We start from the raw sequence: 15,102 nt of genomic DNA, 5'->3' as shown, positions 1-15,102 counted from the left end.
TACGCACTAATGAGATAAGTTCAAGAGAAATGACTCTCTTTCCACCTATCTCATCGTTCCATTAAGGATGTGCTGAAAACCTTTAAAAGGTAGAATATCTAAAATTTCTATCAGAGCTATATCTTTTCATTCAATTCACCGAGTTTTATTGAAATATCTACCTGGATACTTTGGAGGATTTATAGGAAATAAAAATAACTACTTTTGCAATTCCAAATATAAATCACTTTACCTTCTGTGTAATCTCCATGCACAGTCATTAAATAACTGTAGGACTGGCCTCAGTGAAACTTGCTCTCTAAACAGTTCTCAAATGTGTACTCAAAGTCTTCAAAGTATGCAGAATAAGGTACGTTAAAAATTTGATGACATTCAATGCTGAAAATTTGTCCAATGTGTGTGAGTTTAATACATTTCATTTTGTATACATGTTTTCTTAGGACTTTTGGCTTATAAAGGACCATGTTGGACACAGCGCTTCAATAATACAAGATGAGAATTTATTTCCTTTGTGAGCTGAGTTGCTACCTTAAAAAAAAGGAGGTGCTAAATCTGAAGTATTGAGAACCCCTTTAACGAATTCTTTTTGCTACAGGAGACTTCTGTTTCGCAAGAGGAAAATGTCTAAATTCCTTTTAACGTACTACAAGATTTTAAAGAATATGTTTGGAAATATTTGTAGAACTTTTATTTTTAATGCCTGGTGGTATGTAATGTAGTCGTTCAGTCTAATAAATGATCAACTGATATTTAACAACACTTTGTTTCCAGATCACCTATTTTACATCATATTCATCAAACACAAAGTCTTTTTCTATCTTTTCTTTTTTGATCACCTTTTACTACACTCTGCCTTTAATGTGTATATGAATCCTTTCAAGCTAACACCATTTGGCTTCAATCTCTCAAGTCAAATTGGCAACCACTTAGCATGTGGCTGTATCTATAGTTTGCCGTAAATGTATTTATGTGTTTTTGTAATTTCATCCAATCATTTAACAAATATTTATTGAGGGTCTATTGTATACCAGGCTCTGATATAAACACTGGGGATGTAGCAGGAAAAGCACTGGGGATTTTAAAGAGACTAAAATCCCCCTTGTCATGGAGTTTATAGTCAAGGCAGGGGAGGGGGCAGACTGTATATAAATAAGGAAAATATATATTCTGTTGGATTGTAATATATACCATAGAGAAAAATCAAGGAGTTAGAGAGAGAGAGTGGGTTGGAAGGAGGGAGTGCAGTTTTAAATATGGTCCTCCTAGAAGGCTTCACTGAGGAGGACACTTTAAGCAAAGACCTGGAGGTGGTGGGAGTTATGAGAATACCTGGGGAAGAGTGTCTCAGGTAGAGGGAGGAGGGCGCTTGGCATCTTTCAGGAGAAGCATGGAAGCCAGTGTGCCTGGAGTGGGGACTCACAGTGGAGAGCAGCAGGAGAAGAGGAAAAGAAGGCACTGGGGCCAAAGAGGCAAATCTATTAGGATTTGGGTTTTTTATTTTGACAAGGTGGAAACTGTTGAGCAGGGAAGTAAAATGATACGACTTGTATTTTTGAAAGTATCATTTAGGCTGCAGGGCTGACAATAGTCTTTAGGAGAGCAAGGGCCAACCCAGGGGACCAGTTAGTCTATTACAATAGTCAGGACAAAGGATGATGTTGACCTGAGCCAGGGTAGTAATGGTGGAGGTGGTGAGAAAGGGTTGGATTCTGGACCTATTTGGAGGTAGAACAAATAGAATTTGCTACCCATTAGGTATGGGATGTGAAAGGAAGGGTGTTATCAAGGATGACTTCAGGATTGGGACCTGAACGACTGCCAAGTACAGAAGAGTCACTTTACTGACGATGTTCTGTCAGGAGCTGACAGCAGCACCAGGGCCCCCAGAGACTGAGACAGAAGAGACTGTGGTGGAGCCAGGGGCCCAGGAGGCTGCAAGTGCGGTGGGCAGCAGCTGGGGCCAAGGTGAGGAGACGGCGATGTGGTCAGAAGATTGTTACATAAGATGAGCCAGAGCAAATAAGTCAATATACTGAAGGTAATGGAGGCAGGTTCCTCTCTGTCAGAGAAGAGATTTATAAATATAGAAAGGGGGAAGGCTGGAAAGAACCCTGATGTATTGGGTTAGAATTGGAGGTATTAGCATAATATAGATATAGATATATATAGAGAGATGGAAATAGAGATAGAGATAGGGAGATAGATATATACCTCTATATGTTTACATAGATATATATCTATAAATGGATATATAGAGAAATAGATACATAGATATACACACACACGTAGAAATAGACATAAATGTGTATATGCTTGTGTGTGAACCTGTATCCTTTACTTCCTAGCTCTATCCACTGATAGAGCCTAAAGGTTATGACATGCCAGTAGTAGTGAGCGTGTTGGGTGCCCAGATCTCATTTCTAAATGTTATCCTCCATTAAAAGGAACCAGAGCTCCTTGGAGAGCTGGCTGACTCCAGGGCTGGGGCAGGGAAAGTACAAAATGAGCCTGGAACATCTTGATGTGCCAGACAGTAAGCAGGTGCGCAAAGAACAAGAGGGACATGTCAGAGGGACCTAAGAGCCAGCTTGAAGAGACACCCAATGGCCAAATCAGGGACAATTTGAGCATGAAAATAATAGAAAACAACTCATTGAATGGAATAGGAATTCATGTGTCTATACTGACATAAATAAATAAATGCAGGAAAGGGAAAGATTTTTCACAGAAGAATGCCAATCAATAAAGGCAAAGGTAATGATGCAAATGGAAGATTGTCACTTGGCAACCTTCATAGTGGTGGTTCATTTAGGTGGGAGTCATCAGTGCCCCTAAGACTGGTTGAGTGAAGGTTCAGTGAGGAAGAGGATAAGGGTGTAGCCTTGGAGTAAATATCTAAAAAATACCTATTGATTACAAATGGGAAAATTGTAAATTTATCATGGAGAATTTAAGCGTCCATCAATCCAGGTGATCAATGTTAACATCACAATGATGGGATGGTTCAAGATCATGTGCCTCTTAATGTGAATGCACTGTCAAGAGCACAGCATCATATCTTTGATATTGCTGACAAAAATGCATGGCCTTGGTCGGACATGAAGAAACATCAGATAGATCCAGCTTGAGATCTATGAAATTTACAGAATGAAAGGCATATGGTATTTAAAGCTGTCAAGGGCATGAAAGACTGGGAAAGACTGAAGAACTGTAGCAGATTAAAGGAGAATAAAGAGACATGTCAACTAAATGTAATGTGTGATCCTGGATTGGATTCTGGACCAAAAATGAAAAAGAGACTTTCTGGGGAAAGTTGGTGAAATCTGAATGGGATCTATGGATTGGTTGTATTGTCTTTATGTGGGAGAGAATACCGGTTTGGGGGAAATACATACACTGGAGGATTTAAGGATGATGGGGCATCATGTCCACACTTGCTCTTAAATGGTTCAGAAGAAGAATATTGATCATGAGTATCTATCTATCTATCTATCTATCTATCTATCTATCTATCTATCTATCTATCATCTATCTATCTATCTAAAGACAGATCAAATGTAAAATGATAATTGGGAAAACTAGGAGAGAAGGGCATTGAAGTTCTTTGTACTATTTTCCTTATTTTTCTACGTTTGAAATTATTTCAAAATAAATCACTCAAAAGTGACTTCAGGGGCTGGCCCGCTGGTGTAGTGGTTAAGTTCTCATTCTCCGCTTTGGTGGCCCGGGGTTCGCAGGTTTGGATGCCAGGTGCGGACCCATGCACCACTTATCAAGCCATGCTTTGGCAGGCATCCCATGTGTAAAGTAGAGGAAGACGGGCACGGATGTTAGCTCAGGCCAGTCTTCCTCAGCAAAAAGAGGAGGATTGGCAACAGATGTTAGCTCAGGGCTAATCTTCCTCACCAAAACGAAAAAAAAAAAAAGTGACTTCATTGGTCATTGAGTCTAATCCTATTCTTTTACAGAAAGGAAACACTGAATGCAACACTAGGACCCCCAAGGTTCTGAACAAACAGAAACACATGAAGAAGATTTATAAGGTTATCAAGAGTTGATCTCCCATTCAAAATGTACAAAAGTGCAGCCTGCACCAAGAGCAGCACGTTGAAAAAAGGTATTTTGCCGGAAGGACTGGGCTGGAGTGCCACGTTCTTATTTTAAGAAGGTCTGAGGCAATTTGGAGGGTGAGAGATGGTAAAAGATTGTGAAACTAGGCAATGTGAGAACAGGCTGAAGGGGCAGGCATTTTAGCATGGACAAAAGGAGTTAGTTACACAAGGGATCTGTTATTTATCTTAAATAATTTGGAAGGCCTTCTTGTGAAATAGGGTTTAGAAATCTGTATGACCACCCTGAATAGAAACAGAACCAACCAGTAAAAAAATGTAGTTTTACACACTTCATCTTCAAGTAAGGAAGATGGAATGGGCTCAGGGTTAGTGAGATTTTCATCACTGGGAATACATAAGCAGGATGAGCACTCAACAGAAATATTCTACCAGAAAAAATATCAAAAGTATTAGGTGACCTTTAAGCCCCCTTTAAACACTATTTACAATAATAGCTACTATTTATTGAATTCTTACTATATGCAGAACATTGTGCCAAGTGATGGTGCTCAGGGCAAGCTGCCCCAGGAAGCACCACTCTGGTATGCAGATTATTTCGAGCTGAAGACAATAAGGACTCAGAGAGCTCAGGAAAAATATTTGAGTTTCCCCTCCCAAACTGCCTAAAGAATTTAAAACCAACAAAATCTGTTTTAGGAAGGGGTTATTATCATGACTGCTATAAAAGATAATTTAGGATAGAGGTTACAATAGAAAAGGCACCAACAAGCCCATCTTATCGGGAGTTCTGTCTCTCTGGCCACATTCTTTGGATGGCCCTGCGAGGAGTTGTCAGATAATCATTTACAAGGGAAGTCTCCATTTGTAAAGGTATCTCCCTCTCTGTATTGAGAAAAAGGGGGGGTGAGCTCATTTCTAGTAACTTATCAATGTGGAAGATGAGGCCTTGGGGCTGTATCATAAACCTTACTCTTGTTTACTGTGCTTTAGTGGTAATCTCCTGTAACTGACTCCCCCACCTCCAAAATCCTCCTTTGTCATTGGCTGAAAATGGTATTTAAGACGAGAATTTCTGCTATTGTGTTGAGAAACGCAGTGTCCCTGCTTTCTCCCATGTATACATGTTATTAAACTTGGTATTATTTTCTCCTGCTAACCTGTCTTGTTGATTATTTGGCCAGCCAGAAGAACCTTAAGGGAAAGGGCAGAGGGAGATTCTCCCTCTTCCCCCGACAGTTTTGGCGAGCCAGCCAGGAGAAGCACCGGCTGGTAAGTTGCCTTCTCTGGCTGGAAGACCTGCCTTCTCCCTGCACTACTGCAGATGATGAGATACGGGAACGCCTGACGAAAGCCGGCAAAAGGTAAGACTTCTTACCATGTCAGCCTCCCGGAATCTCTATCTGCGGAGTCCGGCGGAAGGAAGTGGTGAGAATTTTTTCTCTTTCTAAATTTAGATTGGCAGGAGAAAATATTTGGGAAACTAGTTTCTTGGGTTTTTAGTGACTCTTGGTTTAAATTTGGTAGAGTACTCTTGGTTTTGATCTTGATTCCTTTTCCTCCCAGAGTAGTCTCTGTCTTGTTCTGTGTCCTGAGAAAACTTGGCTTTGTGACCAGTGAGAATATTCTCCTTGGTCTCCACCATACGGAAGGTGCATTTACCGGGGTGCACCTCGGTGGCCAGTCGAGTAGACTGGGGTTCCGAACTGTCTCTTTGTCCGGCTGTGCCAAGTTCTCAGGGGAGTTTGTCATAAAAGGCCCAGTCCATAAGGGCTTTTGTCGTCTTAACCATCGTTGCTTGTTAGTGCTGGAAAAATCCCATTCCAGTATCGCCCGCCCGGTGTCACAGATTAGCGGGTCTGTGACTGGAGGCGTCCCACACTATTGTGGGAGACCGGAGACACCCTTTTATCCTTACCGCCTGTGCAACGAAGGTCTTTACTTTCTCTGAATATCTTTGGGAGTGAATTCTGTGGATCATGGGGGCTACATCATCTGCGCCCTCACCAGGGACGCCTCTTGCGTCCATGGTGAAGATTTATTCTAAGCGTGGAAAGTTACCTCCGGGTCTTTCCTTAAAAAGGCTTATTGGTTCGAATCACTATTGGAATAAATATACAAGTGAAGATCCTACTCGTCAATGGCCAGACGACGGATCCTTTAAATTGGAAAAACTTCTAAATTGGGGAAAAAAAAATTTTTTGAGAGCTCTCACATAATTGCTTAATTGGTACCTAAGAATTAAGGCCAGAAAAAGGAAGGGAAAAATTTGACTAGTCTTAAGACCTTGACTCAGGTTACAATTGAATTGAGAACATGTAAAAGTGTAAGTGTTGATAAGATTATAAAGGTTGGAATGTTTGAGCTAATTTTATACAAAGAGGTTACATCAACTTTGCCTGAGTATGTTTTAAAATGTCTGACTGGGAATGCTTCTCTTGTCCAAAGTTAGAAGATCAAGACCTATTGATAAAAATCTTAATGATATTTATGTTTAAAGGTATAAGAGGTGACGAAATTTACATGAAATTTTGTAAGAAAAAAAACTGATGTTATTTCTATTACAGAACTGGTTAACAAAAATAGTAGTTTAAATGATGGCTAATTTTATCTGAAGTCTTATGAAGTCTTATAGGCAATCTAAATAATTATTGGAAACAAGTAAATAGTTGTGAAAAAGATAAATGTTGGATGAACTTTAAACAATAATTATGTGTTATGGTAGTTACTGCTTCCAAACTCTTTTTGGTGACTTAAAGCTTTAGAGTTTTGCTAAATTTTATAAAAAAAAATTCTCTATCATCATTTCCAAATAAGATAAGATATTAGACATTGATTGCTAAATGTACATTTGTCTACTTTTGGCTTTTCATTACAGGAAAACTAAAAGGTGTTTTGGGTCTATTGGTAAACATGTGTTTTATTAAAAGATTGTACTATAAAGTAACATATTTCTAGAAGTTATGAAGTGTTTATAAATTTTCCAAGCCACAAGATACTAATGTAAAAGAAAGTTTACAATTGTTTACTTAGTTTTTACTTACAAATTAAGGTTTCTAAGGGGTAAAATTCCTAATTAGTATATGTGATTGAAGCTACTAAAAATTAAAAAAAATATGTCTGTGTACAAGGAAAATAAGATGTATAAAGGTACAAAGAATGGAAATATTTTGTTTGGTTAAAAAAGATAAATTTGTCCTCAAGTACTAGGAGGGAAAAGAAAGACATGGGACAAATTCTGAATGTAAAAGGAAAGTTATAGAAGGTTTGTGGAAGAAGAATTCTGGAAAAGGAGTTTTATGCATGGTCAAATTGGCTAAAATTAAAATGAATTTAATTAAGTAAATGAGTTTTAATAGCAGAAATAAGCTGGTGCAAAATTAAAATTTGGTCTTCTGTCTCTTAAAAGGATAATTTGCTTAAACTTGATAAAGAGGTTACAAAAGATTTTTCTTTACCTTTGAGTAAGTCTACCTAAAAGACAGAAAAAAAAAAAAAACTGTTAAAATAATTTCCTACGTTCAAAAGACTGAGGTCTCTCTATTAAGGCTTTTGGACTGTTAATGCTCTGTTTGCTTTGATTGTTTATATTTTTGACAAGCTCCACCAAAATTCATATCTTAAATAAAGTCTTTTTTTTTACTTTTTTCTTTGGGAATTTTCAAAGGGCCCTGGAACTTCTCAAAGAAATTTGCTCTCTTCCTATAAGGGGAAAGATACTAAACTTATTAGGCTTATTCAATATGTTCAATTACATGGAAAGCATTGTCAGAACAGTGATGATAAGCCTGCTTAGGTGCTATTATGTGGGCAAATGTTATTGACATAGGTGTTTTAAAATTGTATAACATTACTGAAATTCTGATCTGTCCTGGTTATCAGTCATAATTCTGGTTATTATTATTTTAAAGTGTTGTATGTCACAAAATTAACCAAATTTCCTTGTCAATTGCCATTTTGAGGTCTTGTTGTTTACAGACTTATTTCTTTGCTCTAATGCTTTTGCAAAATGTTTCGACTTCAGAAAAATTCATAGAAAGGACTCTGACATTTACACTGGAACTGTACAGGTTTCTGACAAACTTTCTGATCATAAAACTGAACTGGGTAAAAAATTATAGAAATCTGATGGAGAGACTGATAACTTCATAAAGCTGCTAACAAAAAGATTGGGATCAAGAATAGATTACACAGGACTGAACCAACTGATAAGGATGATTATAATTTTTATGATTTTTCATTTGAAGTATTGCTGAATTTTTAATGTTTTGTTTTTTCAGATTTAAGGAAAACTTTTTCTCTTTTCTCCTGAGCTAGCTATGATGTATAGCAATTTGGTAAATGATAGTTTTGTAAGTAAAATTGAAATATTTACCTTTTCCTCTCTACCTGATCCCTCGAATTTAGAAACTCTTAGTAAGTGAGTATTGTTGTTTTCATGGCAATATGTTATTTGCATAAGTTCAATAAGAATCTGTTCTCCTTATAACAGGACACAATTGGAAACACTGGTTCTATTACCAAGGTTGTGACTGGAACATCATATTTGCAATATAACCATACAGCCTTTGAGGAATGAAGATTGGACTTTATGGAATAAAGCCACATGGAAATATTAGCCTGGTACCTTATGTTCCAAGCAGCACTTACCAGGATAAGTAAAAAAATGTCACTTATCTGGCAGGTACAAGGAACCTTGAAATATTTTGGGGAAACCTCGGAATAGAGGAATTCACCCAAATCTATAGGTATTGCAGGCAAAGTCTGATGACAAAATCCTTGGCTTGGCTTTCCTGGCCTCGAGAGACCTTTAAAGTTCAATGTGAGATTCCTTATAAAAAGTTCCAGCAAAGCAGATTTAAAAGAGCCTATGTGATCAACTGCTATTCTTGCTGTACTTATGTAAATAATTGGGCCAACTCTATTGGAACTAGACTTATTTTGCAAATTAGTTTTAATTTTGCTATCTTAATAAAAATGAGGGTGATTTTAGAGAGAAAAATTATATTTCAGTAAAAACTATAGTATACATTTGAGGATATTAGATCCTAGTTTTGTTAATTGTCTTTTAAGGTTTTTGTTTTATATCTGTTGACTGGACTGGATCCTGATTTCTTCTAGTCTCCTGAAATATCTGGCTACAGATGTCCAAACTAACGTTTTTGATTTTTTTCCATCATTTTCATTTAAAATCACTGAGAACTGAACCTGCCCTTTTTCCTGAAGCCTTACAAACTAAAGCTGATGAACTTGATATAAACTTAAGAGATGACCTGACGACACCATCAGAGACATTTTAAACTGCAAAAGATACTTTGACGCTGACATCTAAAATTCTTCTTCACTGGCTGTCCTCTAAACTCAAAAACTGGTTTACAATTTGCTCTAACCATTAACCTTGTTTTTCTTTCGTTTACACAAATATGCTTTTAGAGTCTGCCATGCTGTTGGCACAATTTGGAAATCCCGTGGATTCTTAACTTCTGCAGGAACTCCTATTGCTAATGGACACTTAATTGCAGCCTTATTACAAGCTATTCACCTTCCTTCAAAAATTGCCATTGTTCAGTGTTCAGCCCATACTAAGGAGACTGATGTCATATCTTTAGGGAATGACAGGGCTGACAGAGCTGCTAAACATGCAGCTCACTATGGACCCCCTTATCCGTTTTCCACCCAGTTCTTAAACCTGCCTTTATCCCTGACTGATGTCATTAACTATCAGGCAAATGCCCCACAATCTGAAAAAGACAATTAGATACAAAAGGGTGCCAAACAATTATCAGATGGATTATACATTGGACCAAATGGACTTCCAATAGCTCCTTTTCTTTTGACTTTTTGGCTTGCACTTATCTCCCACCAAGTGGGACATATGTGCAAACGGGGGATAGTTAAGGAACTGAAAGAAAATTGGTTTTGCCCTGGCATCCATAAAATTTCTGACCAAATCCCCTCCCAGTGCACAACTTGCAAATCTTACCAAGTCTCTGGGAGAAATCAGTGTGATCCAGGAAGTCCTCCCAGGCCCACGCTGCCTTTTGTGGCACTCCAAATGGATTTTATAGACTTGCCTTCAGCTTTAGGTTACTTTCACTGTTTGGTTATTGTCTGCATGTTTAGTGGATGGACTGAATGCTATCCGACCAGACATGCAGATGCCACAACAGTGGTAAAGAAATTAATAACTGAAGTTATTCCTCGCTTTAGCATTCCTTTATGGATTGAATCAGACCAAGGATCTCATTTTACAGCAGAGATAAACCACTTGCTTGCAAAAACTCTGGGGTATTCATTAAAATTTCATACCCCATATCACCCTCAGTCATCAGGGCAAGTGGAACGTAAAAATCTAGATATAAAAAGAACTCTAGGAAAAGTCTGTCAAGAAACTGGACTTAAATGGCCAGAGGCTCTGCCCTTGGCCCTTATGAAGATTCAAAATACTCCAAATAGAAGGCATGGACTGACTCCTTTTGAAATAGTTTTTGGACGTCCGATGCCTACTGGCGTCTCTAAACCTTCAATTCCTGGATTAAATGAATATTATGGGAACTTAAGTGAACAATTGATGCTATGACTTGTTATATACAAAAATTAACTAGTATACTTGAAGCATATCGTCAACAGGTAGAAGAGGCATGGCCACCACCTTCTGACAAGCCTTGCCATCCCTTTCGACCAGGAGACCGGGTGTACATCAAGGTCTTTAGAAGAAAACACGCACTGTCACCTTGCTGGGAAGGACCTTATGAAGTCTTACTGATGACCTGCACTGCCATCAAAATAAAGGAAAAATCTTCCTGGATCCATGTGAGCCACGCCAAAATAGACCCAGATCATCGCTCTCAAGACAACTGGGAGATAATCCCCACAGGTGACCTTAAACTAAGGATTTCGAGGGCCAAAACCCAGGCCCCAGAAGCAGCCGACATCACGAAGTAGACAGCTTTTCCCAAGATCACGGATCAAGAAAACCTACTTTGACCCATTTCCTCCCCCTTGCTTCAAAACTCCCTATATATATACACACTCACACACACAAACTATTAGTGGATATATATATATATATTTTTTTTAATCATTTATTAGAAAGCTGACTGGAGAGTGCTGGTATCTATCTGTCCCTCTTCCCCTCTCTAAGTCTCCGCTATGGGCTCTTTTCCGATCCGTGTCTTGCTTTTACTAACCCTCTCCTTTTCAACAGGTCGGGCACAGACCAAACACCCCCTTATGCCAGTTTACCAAGCCCTAGCCACGCTAACTAATCAATCTGACTGTTGGTTATGTCAACAGCTAGATAGTGCAAAAGAACCTGAACTAGTCTTTGTTCCTGCTGATATAAACACCTGGTGGACTAAGTACGGAAAATGGATGAATAACAGAGTATGGTATCCGCAACAAGGGAAACTTCACTCTGCTTCTTCTCCTGGTGAGTCACTTGGGCCCCAGAAAGACTACTTATAAGGTCAAGGACTGTCCCTTGCCCAAGTACAAGCAATAGGTGAAAGTTTTTCCCTCTGCATTGAAAGTAAACATGGCGCTGGACCTTTCCTGGGTGACATACCGAGACAATATTGCAGTCAAACTCTGTGGTTTGATTCCGCAGGTGGCATCTTCAGAACTCTCAAGGGAATTGTAAGTGACTATCACTACTCCCTCTGGCACAAACATTTGCCAAATCACCAAGTGCTCTGGATGGCTTACGAGCCACCCGTGTGCAACTTGGGGTATAGCAGCTATCCGCATGGTTAAGCTGCCCAATGCCACAGACTATATATGGGTGGATCAAAAATCTGGACTCAGCTGGTCAGGTGACAAGACCAGGCTTTATAGCTGTCAGAATCAGACTGCAGGCCTCCTGTACCAGCTATTCCGCAATCTGTTCTGTTCTCGCAGACTGACAGGAGTTCATGGGAAATGGAGATATTTAGGTAGTAACAGTGCAAGTGGCACAGATCATGAAATAGTCCAGATCCTGGGAACTACAGACTCAATTCTAACCTTGTCTTTAAACTACACTGGTCTTTTCATTTTATGCGGCAACAAAGTGTATAAAGGATTCCCACCTAATTGGTCAGGACGATGCGGACTTGGATACCTGGCTCCTTCTGTCACCAAACACTCCACCTTAAATGCTAGCCAAATTACAAACTTGGGTTCGTTTGTTCATAAGATTGTGCCACATAAACGTGCCAGTCGAGAAATCGTGGAAAATCCACTTGTGTATCACAACTCCAAGTTCTTTTCAGCCTTGAGAGTCCTATTCCCCGGCTTTGGAGATTATGAGTTGGAGAAAGCAATATTAAATCTCTCTATGGTAATGGAACAAGAGTTCAACACCACCATGCAAACCTTAAACATACTCCAGTCAGAGATTAACAGCCTAGCATCTGTGGTGCTCCAAAATCGACGTGCTCTGGACGTACTCACTGCCCAGCAAGGAGGAGCATGCGCAATCATTGGAGAAAAATGTTGCTTTTATGTGAATCAAACAGGTCAAGTAATATCTAACTTAAATCTATTAAAAGAGAAGATTGACATTTTTCATCAGATAAACGAAGCTCACACATTTTATTGGACTGACTTGTTTCCAGGATTGGGGGACTGGTTTAATGGAGTGTGGGGAAATGTGCTCCGATTTGTTCTTTTCTGCTTGCTCATCCTCATTCTAATCTATGTTCTTTTCTCTCTTTACAGACTTCTTATCACCCGGGTACTAACACGATTTCTCTCTCCACAGCCACCAGCTCAGCTTTTAATATGTGAAACTTCTAGGGAAGTTTCAGAGGAGGGAACTGATGGTGCTCAGGGCAAGCTGCCCCAGGAAGCACCACTCTGGTATGCAGATTATTTCGAGCTGAAGACAATAAGGACTCAGAGAGCTCAGGAAAAATATTTGAGTTTCCCCTCCCAAACTGCCTAAAGAATTTAAAACCAACAAAATCTGTTTTAGGAAGGGGTTATTATCATGACTGCTATAAAAGATAATTTAGGATAGAGGTTACAATAGAAAAGGCACCAACAAGCCCATCTTATCGGGAGTTCTGTCTCTCTGGCCACATTCTTTGGATGGCCCTGCGAGGAGTTGTCAGATAATCATTTACAAGGGAAGTCTCCATTTGTAAAGGTATCTCCCTCTCTGTATTGAGAAAAAGGGGGGGTGAGCTCATTTCTAGTAACTTATCAATGTGGAAGATGAGGCCTTGGGGCTGTATCATAAACCTTACTCTTGTTTACTGTGCTTTAGTGGTAATCTCCTGTAACTGACTCCCCCACCCCCAAAATCCTCCTTTGTCATTGGCTGAAAATGGTATTTAAGACGAGAATTTCTGCTATTGTGTTGAGAAACGCAGTGTCCCTGCTTTCTCCCATGTATACATGTTATTAAACTTGGTATTATTTTCTCCTGCTAACCTGTCTTGTTGATTATTTGGCCAGCCAGAAGAACCTTAAGGGAAAGGGCAGAGGGAGATTCTCCCTCTTCCCCCGACACAAGCATGACAGATACATTGTCTCAGCTAATCCTTACCACAACTCTGTCAGGTAGGCACCCTTATCCCCTCTTCACAGATGAGGAAAATGAAGCTTAAACAGTGTCCCACATGTAAATCAGACAAGTTACACAGAAGTGTTGGAGCTAGGATTCAACCCTATGTCTGCAGACGCCATAAGTCACTCCAGGACTCTTAGCCTCTGTACTTACTGCCTCTAAGCCTCAGCAATTCTCTTTTGTCTCCTCCTGCAGAATCTTGAACCATACAGTGACCACTGGGATGTCCAGTGAACCAGGGTTTGTTGATTGCTCTCATTGTCAATAGACTCTCCAATTTTCTCTTTCAATCCTTTTCATTCCTCTTCTTTTTCCTACACAATGCTTTTTCATTCACCTGAGTCTCAGCTCCTTCTGCACTATTAAGGAAACGCATCTTGTCTAGTTGCTTATGCCTCGCCTGGCTGTCAACACTTCAGATGCATATCTGGGTTAATGATCACTACTGCCCTCCGCCCCTCTGCACTCCCCCGCTTCCGTCTCCATCCCTACTCCCAATTTCTACCAGGTACTCCTCCAGTAATTGAGTCAACCTGCACTCAAACCTGAGCAAGCCACACCTTCATTCTACTCATTGTTTCACCCAGCTCAGGTCAAAGTGTAGTTCATTAAGCAAGCACTTAACCTGGAGTATTGAAATATCTCCTTGCGAATGCTTTGCCTCTGAAGTGCGCTACCCAAGACTTCTTGGGTTTCAAGAAATTTCAAGAAGATGGATAAGGATGAGCTTGCCTCTTCCTGAGACAGGTAAAAGTAAGCACTTGGCTGCAGGAAAAAAAGTTGGCTATTAATTCCCAAAGTAGACCCAAAATACTAGGATCTCATGAAACAAAATCTGCCTTAAAATGCCAGGAACCGGTGCTACAAAGCAGCATTCCGAGGGCTGGCCCCGTGGCTTAGTGATTAAGTGCTCCCGCTCCGCTGCTGGCGGCCCGGGGTTCGGATCCCGGGCGCGCACCGACACACCGCTTCTCCTGCCATGCTGAGGCCACGTCCCACATACAGCAACTAGAAGGATGTGCAGCTATGACTTACAACTATCTACTGGGGCTTTGGGGGAAAAAATAAACAAAGTAAAATTAAAAAACAAAAATAAAGCAGGATTCCGAGATACTTAGCAACAGTTGACAGGGAGTGGCTCCTTGACTGATGCCAGCTGTCCCCAATATGCCCATGTGATGAGCCACCTTCTGACCTCCTTCAGTAAAGCCCCTTTCCTCCTGCCTCACTCTGCTGAAGATTCTACAAAGCACAGCTAGACATAGTTTGCATGTGTGCTTTGTCGCTCTTAACAGTGCCACACCTGCATTCGCAAAACAGACGTTTCCCTAATGAAACTGGCAAAGAGTTAGCCATTGATGATTAAACAGCTAGTAACTATAGGGGATCAGAACAGGCCCCCACCCCCACTAACTAACCAAAGGAGTTTGGGTTGGGAGGCCTGCCCCCAGAACAGGCCATCACCACAGGCATCTCCGG

The 15,102-nt window shown here is 40.0% G+C and overlaps 1 long non-coding RNA gene across 1 annotated transcript in view; it reads right to left on the bottom strand.

The window, feature by feature from the left end:
* The window catches only part of LOC131415238 (uncharacterized), a 63,856-nt gene extending 49,809 nt beyond the window's left edge, over window positions 1-14,047 (bottom strand). The window contains exon 1 of the long non-coding RNA XR_009222381.1: window positions 13,777-14,047. This is a non-coding gene — a long non-coding RNA (uncharacterized LOC131415238). The remainder of the gene's footprint in view (window positions 1-13,776) is intronic.
* Window positions 14,048-15,102: the final 1,055 nt, after the last annotated feature.

Source organism: Diceros bicornis, chromosome 16 (genome assembly GCF_020826845.1).
Source record: "Diceros bicornis minor isolate mBicDic1 chromosome 16, mDicBic1.mat.cur, whole genome shotgun sequence".
Classification (NCBI taxonomy): domain Eukaryota; kingdom Metazoa; phylum Chordata; class Mammalia; order Perissodactyla; family Rhinocerotidae; genus Diceros; species Diceros bicornis.
The sequence above is the reverse complement of the archived record's forward strand: the minus strand, read 5'-3'. Positions and strand labels throughout refer to the sequence as shown.